This window comes from Aphelocoma coerulescens, chromosome 4A (assembly GCF_041296385.1).
Source record: "Aphelocoma coerulescens isolate FSJ_1873_10779 chromosome 4A, UR_Acoe_1.0, whole genome shotgun sequence".
Lineage (NCBI taxonomy): Eukaryota > Metazoa > Chordata > Aves > Passeriformes > Corvidae > Aphelocoma > Aphelocoma coerulescens.
This window is the reverse complement of record NC_091018.1, coordinates 2,058,843-2,066,717: the sequence shown is the minus strand read 5'-3', so window position 1 is coordinate 2,066,717 and position 7,875 is coordinate 2,058,843. Positions and strand designations below refer to the sequence as shown.

The 7,875-nt window shown below is 40.6% G+C and overlaps 1 long non-coding RNA gene across 1 annotated transcript; it reads left to right on the top strand.

Annotated features, from left to right (window-relative positions):
* The first annotated feature begins 1,055 nt into the window (after nucleotides 1-1,055).
* On the top strand, nucleotides 1,056-3,337 carry LOC138110301 (uncharacterized). The gene is made up of 3 exons (XR_011150861.1): nucleotides 1,056-1,130; nucleotides 1,247-1,351; nucleotides 2,812-3,337. It is a non-coding gene; the product is annotated as an uncharacterized lncRNA (long non-coding RNA).
* Nucleotides 3,338-7,875: the final 4,538 nt, after the last annotated feature.

Genomic DNA, 7,875 nt, shown 5'->3' with positions numbered 1-7,875 from the left:
CTCCCCCGGGGGTGTTCCAATCCTGCTGCAGAGAGATTTCTGGGAAAAGATAATGCAAATAAAGGCTGCTTGGCAGAGAAACACACCCGAGATTGTGCAGGGGGTTCAGGTTTTGGGGTTTTTCCCAAATTTGGGATGAGAGCAGGGTTCCATTTTGCAGAAGATGAAGTCCCACACTACCTCACCTCATTAGGATGAGATTCCTTGCTGGCTGTCTCAACAGCACATACATTTGAGGTGGGCATGGCAGCATGGCCATCATTAAGGTTTTCTGATACTTTTTTTAGTAACAAGCAACTCTCACCAGCTCACAGTTTTGCCGAGCAGCTCTGAGAATGTCTCCATTCTGAAGGGCTTTCCTACACTCTCAGACACATCCCCACACAGAGCTATGCTCCCTGTGATGCTTCGTTCCAGTTTACTTCTTTATTTCAGCCAAAGCAGTCGAGAGTTAACCTAAGGAAGTGGTATACTGATAGGTTTTTGTTTTTTTTCTTTTTTGGGGGGGAGTGGATATGTCTAGTTTGGATTTTATTTTCCCTTCATTCTCTTGAGCCTTTGATTTTCAGAAAACTTAGACTTAGCTGCAGAAACCACATCTGACGGACTTTAGCACTTACCTGCCTTTGCTGCCCCCATGTAAACCCCTCCACATTTTCTAAGTTACAAGGCTGAGAACTCCAGCTAATTCTTGGACAGGTACCTTGTTAATGAAGCCAAGCCCTTCACAAGTTTTTTTTGCCTGGGTGGGCTGGATATGATCTGCTCTCACACAGTACCTACATGTGCAGACTCTTAATGAACCAGCTCCTCAGACTCTCTGAGCACTCAGGAAAGGGAAAGCACTGGGAATTTGCCATCCTGGGGTGCAACAGCTGCTCCAAGCTGGAAGGAGGGGTGCAGCAAGAGGGCTCTTGGTAAGAGCTGGGAGCTTGTGTTCCTCTGAATTCCCCGCTGATACGGTGGGAAAAAGCGGGCAGTATCTGTGTGTAAGGAACAGAAGTCTGAAAAAGCAACAGCTGCTGTGACCTTGGGCTAGGAACATTAGTTTGAGAGCCAAACAGCAGCAAAGGACACGAGGCAGTTTGTGATGGAGATATAAAGCTTGCTTAGATTGCTCAGATTTCAGGGTATGTGCTGACAGCACAGAACGGGGAGATAAGAGGACCTTTGTGATGTGCAGGCAGAGCTCGAGAATTTTCAGCACTGTAAAGAAAGAAATAAGTTTTTCTTTTTGCGCTGGCAGGTGACTGGGCTCTTGAGAAATGGGGTGGAATGGAGGAGAGGAATTGCAGAAATTTTAGAAATGGATGTTAAAGGTTGAGAATTCAAGAGGACTGCAGATATGAAGGTGAGTAAAAAAGGGCTGAGAGGAGTCTGATATTTCAGGAGGGAGAGGTGGGGGACCCATGAGATTCTCAGACAGCAGCAGACAGAATAAACATTAGGGAGAGCAGAATAAAGCTCAGGAAAGAACACAGTAGAATGAATTTTTCAAATTTCAGGAAGGAGAGAAAGCCTTTATCCACATAATCTTGTGGAGTCTGGATTTAGACAGATCTTGGACAATAGGAGAAAAATTAGCTACTAATAGTGTCATACCCAAAGTCATCTGTGCCAGAGAGGGAGACCTGGTTTATCATTTGCTGCTGCTCCTATGGAAAGAGTTAGATTATTATTATTATTATTATTATTATTATTATTATTATTATCATCCAATGTTTAGCTGTGTTTCTTCAGTGAGAGTCAAATTATAAATTCCTGAAATATTTTCAAATTATAGAGTAACCAGGGATGGGTTAATGCACAGTAGAGTACAGATGATATTCATTGTTCAGAGTTTAAACTGACTGACCCCTCAAAAGCACAGAAATGGACACTGGAGCCTTGAGAGACAACTGCAGAGCTAAAAGCTTGACTGAAACACCCTTGTAATATGTTTAAAAAAAAAAAATCCATTTTTGCCAAACTTATTGAGGCTGCCTTAAACAGTAAGTGTTTCTGATCTTACTTGCTAACTCTCTGTCAAAGAATTTGGACACTCTGTGCAATATCATAATCATATATAAAAGAATATTTTAAAGATTCTAAGTAACTTGGTGCCTAAAGCTTCTTTGACAGAAAAAGTAACTTATTCAAGTTTAAGTTTTGTATTTCTGTGAAATTTATCTTCAAATATTTGACTGAAGTTTTGAGACGTCTCTCTTGGTTTCGTGAGATGTGAAACATTTAATTAAAATTGACTTAAAATCTAAAGAAAGACATGGAGAACTGGCTCAGATAACTTAAACATGGGGAAGGGAAAGACTATATATTTGCATATTTTATTACTGGATATAAAAAGCAATTTTTCAAATAAATGCTAGTTCTTCTGAGTCTTCTACCCATTTATCTGTAGAAAGATCAAACAGAGTATGAAATTTCAGAATGGTCTGACTTCCTAAGCTACACTAAAAATATTTTAGTTCTGGCTGTCCAATGTAAGTTACTGGAGGATGTTCTGTGATTTAATTGGTCTCTACTGGTTTTATGCTCAAAGGACAGTTTCTTTGAGATAGCTAGCAAAACTCTCCTAAGAAAAATAGCAATCAATATCTAAGATGGGCTTATTAAAGGAAAATGTTATCTTCTTTGTCTAGCTCAGTTTAAATTTTTATACCTTTTTTTTCAATTTCCGTCACTGAAATAATTTTTTAAATTATTAATACGGCTCTGTCTGTAATTTTATGCCCTTTGTTGTTTTCTATGACTGACTTCAGTATAGGATGAGAGTTACTGGAGCTTAGATTGACATTCTTTGCCATTTCCCAGACAGAATTCCCACCTTCCCAACGCCTGAACCTCTGAGAGCTGCAAGAGCAGCACCAGCCCTGCTCCCACTGAGCACTGGAGACACCTGCAGAGAATTAAAGAGAGAGGATTTTAATGCCTTCAACTCTCTTCCATTTAAAACTTCACAGCTGCTAAGAGATGGGTCCTTCTTAAAACACTCTACGCTGTCCAAATATGCCATTTTATTAAGTATAAATAATTTTCCAAGTGATTCTTTGTCTAGGTTTTTATTGTTTTCACCTGCAAATAGCTAAACTTTGCCATGAGTTTGTGCATACTGGGGCTGGAGTTGTCTTTATGTTGTACCCCACACATTCCCTGATGTGAGAGCTTTAGAAACACAAATTGTTTTAGATGTCCACACCCTGAAAACAAAGAGTGATTACTGATATTGATTCTTGCTTAATACAAAGGGTGATCACAGAATGACAGAATCATTAAGGTTGGAAAATATCTGCAAGATCACCAAATCCTCTGGGAGCTGGTTGAGTGGGCATGGTGGTATTGGGGCAAATACACAGCCACAGCACTCGTTTTCTGAGCACAACTGGGGGCTGGGACTCCTCCACTTCCCTTGGACAACTCATTCCAATGTCGGACTACTCTTGCAATTAAGAAATTTTTCCTTATATCCAATCTGGTTATTGATTTTTACCTTAAAAAAAAGAAATAAAAAAAAGAAGGTGATGATTGAGTGATTCTTTATCTAGTGGATTCAGCCCACTATGTACAGTGAGTGCTTGAATAATAAGTTTTTAACAAGTGGAAATAAAGGTGTAGCAGGAGGGCAAAGCAGTCTGCAGAACTTCAGACGTTGTTGGCAGGTGGAAACTCATTAAAACTGCACGTGCTTGAGGAGGTAGAAGATATATTCTGTACTGCTCTTGAGACAATGCTCACAGAAATATTCCTGTTTCATCTGTCTGATAAATGGTGATCTTGGAAAAGAAAGTGGTTCTTCTGCAGGCAGCTGTGCAATTCAGTCTCCACACTTCCTTTCTCTGTGTGCTATAAAGATGAAGTCTATTGCCTTCGACATTTACAAATCAAATCTTTTCATGCCACTAACTGCTTTTAGAGAAAAGCACAGATGTAAAATCCCTGTTTGGCTCTGAAGAGAGGCCAGCAAATCGGCTACTGACAGCAAGGCTCACCACTGCTCATCAGAATCTGCACTCCAGAGTTTGCTGCAGCACTTGCCATGGAAAGGCTATTGTTGAGATTAGCTCGTTTTGAATTCTGAAAAACAGCACTGCACTTAAAATAATGGGAAAGGGACAAAACTATAGGATGTCTAACTTTCCATTTAAGTGCTGCACTTCAAAACAAAAGATCTCTCTCCACCCCCCTCGGCTCTGGGTACAGCTTTCTGGTGCTGCAGCTGGGGTGTGGGTTTCGAGCTACACCGCAGAAATGTGTGGATTTGGGGGTGGAGGGCTGGTAGGGATTGCTTTTTTCTCTTTTTTTTTTTTATTTATGGAAGCACAGGCATTTCTTTTTGCTGCATGCAGGCACGGCTGCCAACCACAGGTTTGGGGAAGGGCTGAAGGTTTGAGGAGGCTCTGGAAGGGGGAGGGCAAGGCCCCTGCCTGGATTTCAGTTGTTTTCCAGCCAATGGCACTGGACATACACTTGCATAAAGCTTCCACACACTTTAATAATAATTGGAGGCTTTTAATTAAATTATAGCAATTCTGCTGCTTTCCCTCTCTTTGTGAAAGCAGATAAACTGATTGAACACTGTTTTCTTTTCCGGTCTTAAATTGTAATGCTTCATAACATCAACCCACTAGCAGAGCACTTAAAACTGAAACAACAATGTCAATTTGAATTTAGTTTAATCTAATTCGGAGGGATAGAGCTTAAATCTTATATAACACATATGGTGATCTTTATTTTTATCTTCTGGGAAACTTAAACCAAGAGTTTGAAGCAGTTTAAAGCATTAAACTGAGAATGATGTCAAACCAAAGATTGGTCAATATTGGGACAAAAGCTAATTTTTGAGCCTTCAGTAGATCTGGAATTGCTTTCATGAACTGACCTCTACTTTTTTATTTTTGAGATATAAAGATGTGAGTGGCATCGATATGTCAATGTAGAAAGTTCTTTCCTCCACAAAAGCACAGCATGTTAAAATTGCAAGTGATAGAGCAGGCTTTTTTTGTCATGTAGCAGGAAACATTCTGAGTGACTCCAGCACGGTTTTCCTCTTGTCAACAAGTTAATTTGAAGAAAAATAGCTGTGCTTCCAAAATAATAGTGTCTCCTGTCATAGAACTGCTGAACACTTGGTTCTGCTACAAGGATTTTTATTAGAGAGAAGCAAGACTAATTTACAAACATCAAGAAGCAGAATGTGATAAACCTGGCTGTGCTTGGATGTTTAGAGAATCTGCACTGTCAGTTTAGCTACAAATGTGCTGTGGCAGTCAGGAACACTTGCCAAACCTCACTGCAGCCAAAGCCCACTTCATATTCTAAAAGGATTTCTTGTTTTCCTGAGAGGGACAAAGGTTATAAAGTCTGACTTGATGTAGTGTATGTCTCCATCATCTGAGTATTCAAAAAATAGAAGTTGAAGTCCCTAAAGTCCTTTGCAGCTATTCAGTTACATGAATTAGAAATGTACACTTAAATTTATTTGTTTTGGTTTGAGACATACAAGAGAGGTGGAGGGAAAGAATGAAGCAGCACCAGTAAGGGACTAAAAAAGCTTTTAAGCTCATCCTAAAAAGAAATACATTGCATCTATCTGTCCCTTACATTACCTGCAAGCATTTTTTAAATTCTGAAAGTCCAACACCTTCTCCCGATAGTGTTTGCCTCTAAATGTGCATTGCAATTCAGTGCTTCATTCACTCTTTCGCACTGATGCAAAATATTATGAATTCATAATTGTCCCCACCGTGGCTGGAGACCTACTTGAGTTTTGATAATGACAAGTTCACAAACTTCTACAACTCTGTCAGCACAGCTTCAGTAATTTGCCTTCCTTTGTATTCTAAAGAAGTCTGGAAAAAGCTGCAAAAAGTGACAGTGTGTGCTCCTGGGTCTGGTTTTGCATGGCCTTTATTTCTCCTTTCTCCTAAGAAGGAACCCATCATTATGGCCTCCCTGCCACCTTTGTGGAAACAAGCTATTACATCTCTCTCTCCTGGGTATTTTTCAGAATCTCCACGTGGACTTTTTTTCATTGTTCAACTCAAAATATCCTAAGACACCTCCTAAGGTATTCCCTAACATTCCTTGTGATGCAAACACTATATGGCATTTATAGTGCAAAGCTGGTTTAATTTGTTTCTTCAGCAGCAAATCAGAGGATGTCTTTTTAAATCTAAGGACACCTTCTTGTCTCTAGCAAAAGATGGAGCACTGGTAGCTGTGCTGCATGTAAATGAGACTCAGCTCTGTAACTGGGAGGCTGAGCACAGGGTAATTATGACCTCTGAATTGGATGTTATGTTTATTTGAGCACATATGTATCCCAGTTACAAATCAGCACTAAATTATACAAGTCAAGGCCTCTTTGACTTGAAACAGCTGCTAAAGGCAGAAATCAAATACACAGAGACACCTGACAGAAATTCAGTCCTGGCAAGCTGTAGTGGGAGCTTTCAAACACCACGCAGTGCTTTTACCAATATTTTTGCTTTGACTTTTATCAGTGTAAAGGCATTACATGATTCCCTCTGAAAATAAAGATATCTAAGGAAGATGAAATAAGAGAAGAATCTATATCTGAATGTAGTATTTGCCTGCTGCCTCAGAGAACAGTTCTCTGCTGCAGTGGTCCAACGAGCCACTCTGAGCTGGCACTCAGCTCTGACTGCATTCTTAATGAAACAGTTCTGCTCTCTCCACTCTCAAACAGCATTTCTGTAGTAACACACGAAGGCAGAAGATTTTGCTTTTGATTCCACAACAAAAGTTCAAGAGCATTCAGAACTCCCAACTTCAGCATGTACAGAGCAAATCTGCTTGGACAGAATGAAACAAGGACAGGAGGGGGAGGATTTTACAGTTGCCACAGAAGGGAGCTGCCACCTAAAACTGATGGGTGGCTATTTCAGGGTCAGGGATCTTGGTCCTTCCTGGGTGCTTCCCTGTGCATTCAGTGGGAAAGAGATAACACAGCAAATAAAACTGGTGGAAAATGACTGAGGTAGTGAGAGAATGAGGGAGGGGTGAGGCTCAGGTAAAAGCACGGCTGGAGTCACAATCACAGAACAGTCTGGGTTGGGAGGGACCTTAAAGCTCATCCCAATCCACCCCTGCCATGGGCAGGGACACCTTCCACTGTCCCAGATTGCTCCAAACCCTGTACAACCCAGCCCTGGACACTTCACAGCTTCTCTGGGCACCCTGTGCCAGGGCCTCACCACCCTCACAGGGGAGAATTTTTCCTAATATCTATTTCCAACTTACTGCCTCTCAGCTTGAAGCCATTCCCGCTTGTCCTGGCACTGCATGCCCTTGTACAAAGTTTCCTGATGAAAGATATCTATGCAAAAACTATTTAGTTTTTCTACTCATTTTCTCAATTTCTGCTAACCTGAGGTTTTCTGAGGGAGAAGACAGGAATAGCCATTAAATCAGACCTAAGATCTTCCTTCTCTCACCCCTTAATGAATGCCATAAAACCCAGCCTGCTGGGTCTCTCATTACCAGGTAATCATGCTGGACCTAAAATAACTTCGCTTCTGAAGTTTTATCAGAACCTGACCTTTTCTTAAAACCTGTTAATAAATTGTCACTTTCTTATGAAACTTACCTTGGAAAAAGATCTGGCCAAAGGTTTGCCTCTGGACTTTTACTTTAGACATCAGCATATGATTGTGCATATGTGGCACACGCACTATCCTTACAGCACTACTATCAACCAGCATTTTTGTGAAACTTTAGTTTTATTTTCAGCCATAGGCTTCTTTTCTGATCCTTCTGAGTAACCAAAAAGTTTTGGGAACTATAGATGCAGGCATAATCAATTAAAGCTCAGTGTATTTATGCCAGTATTCTAAACTTCTCAGTGGACCACTTAGA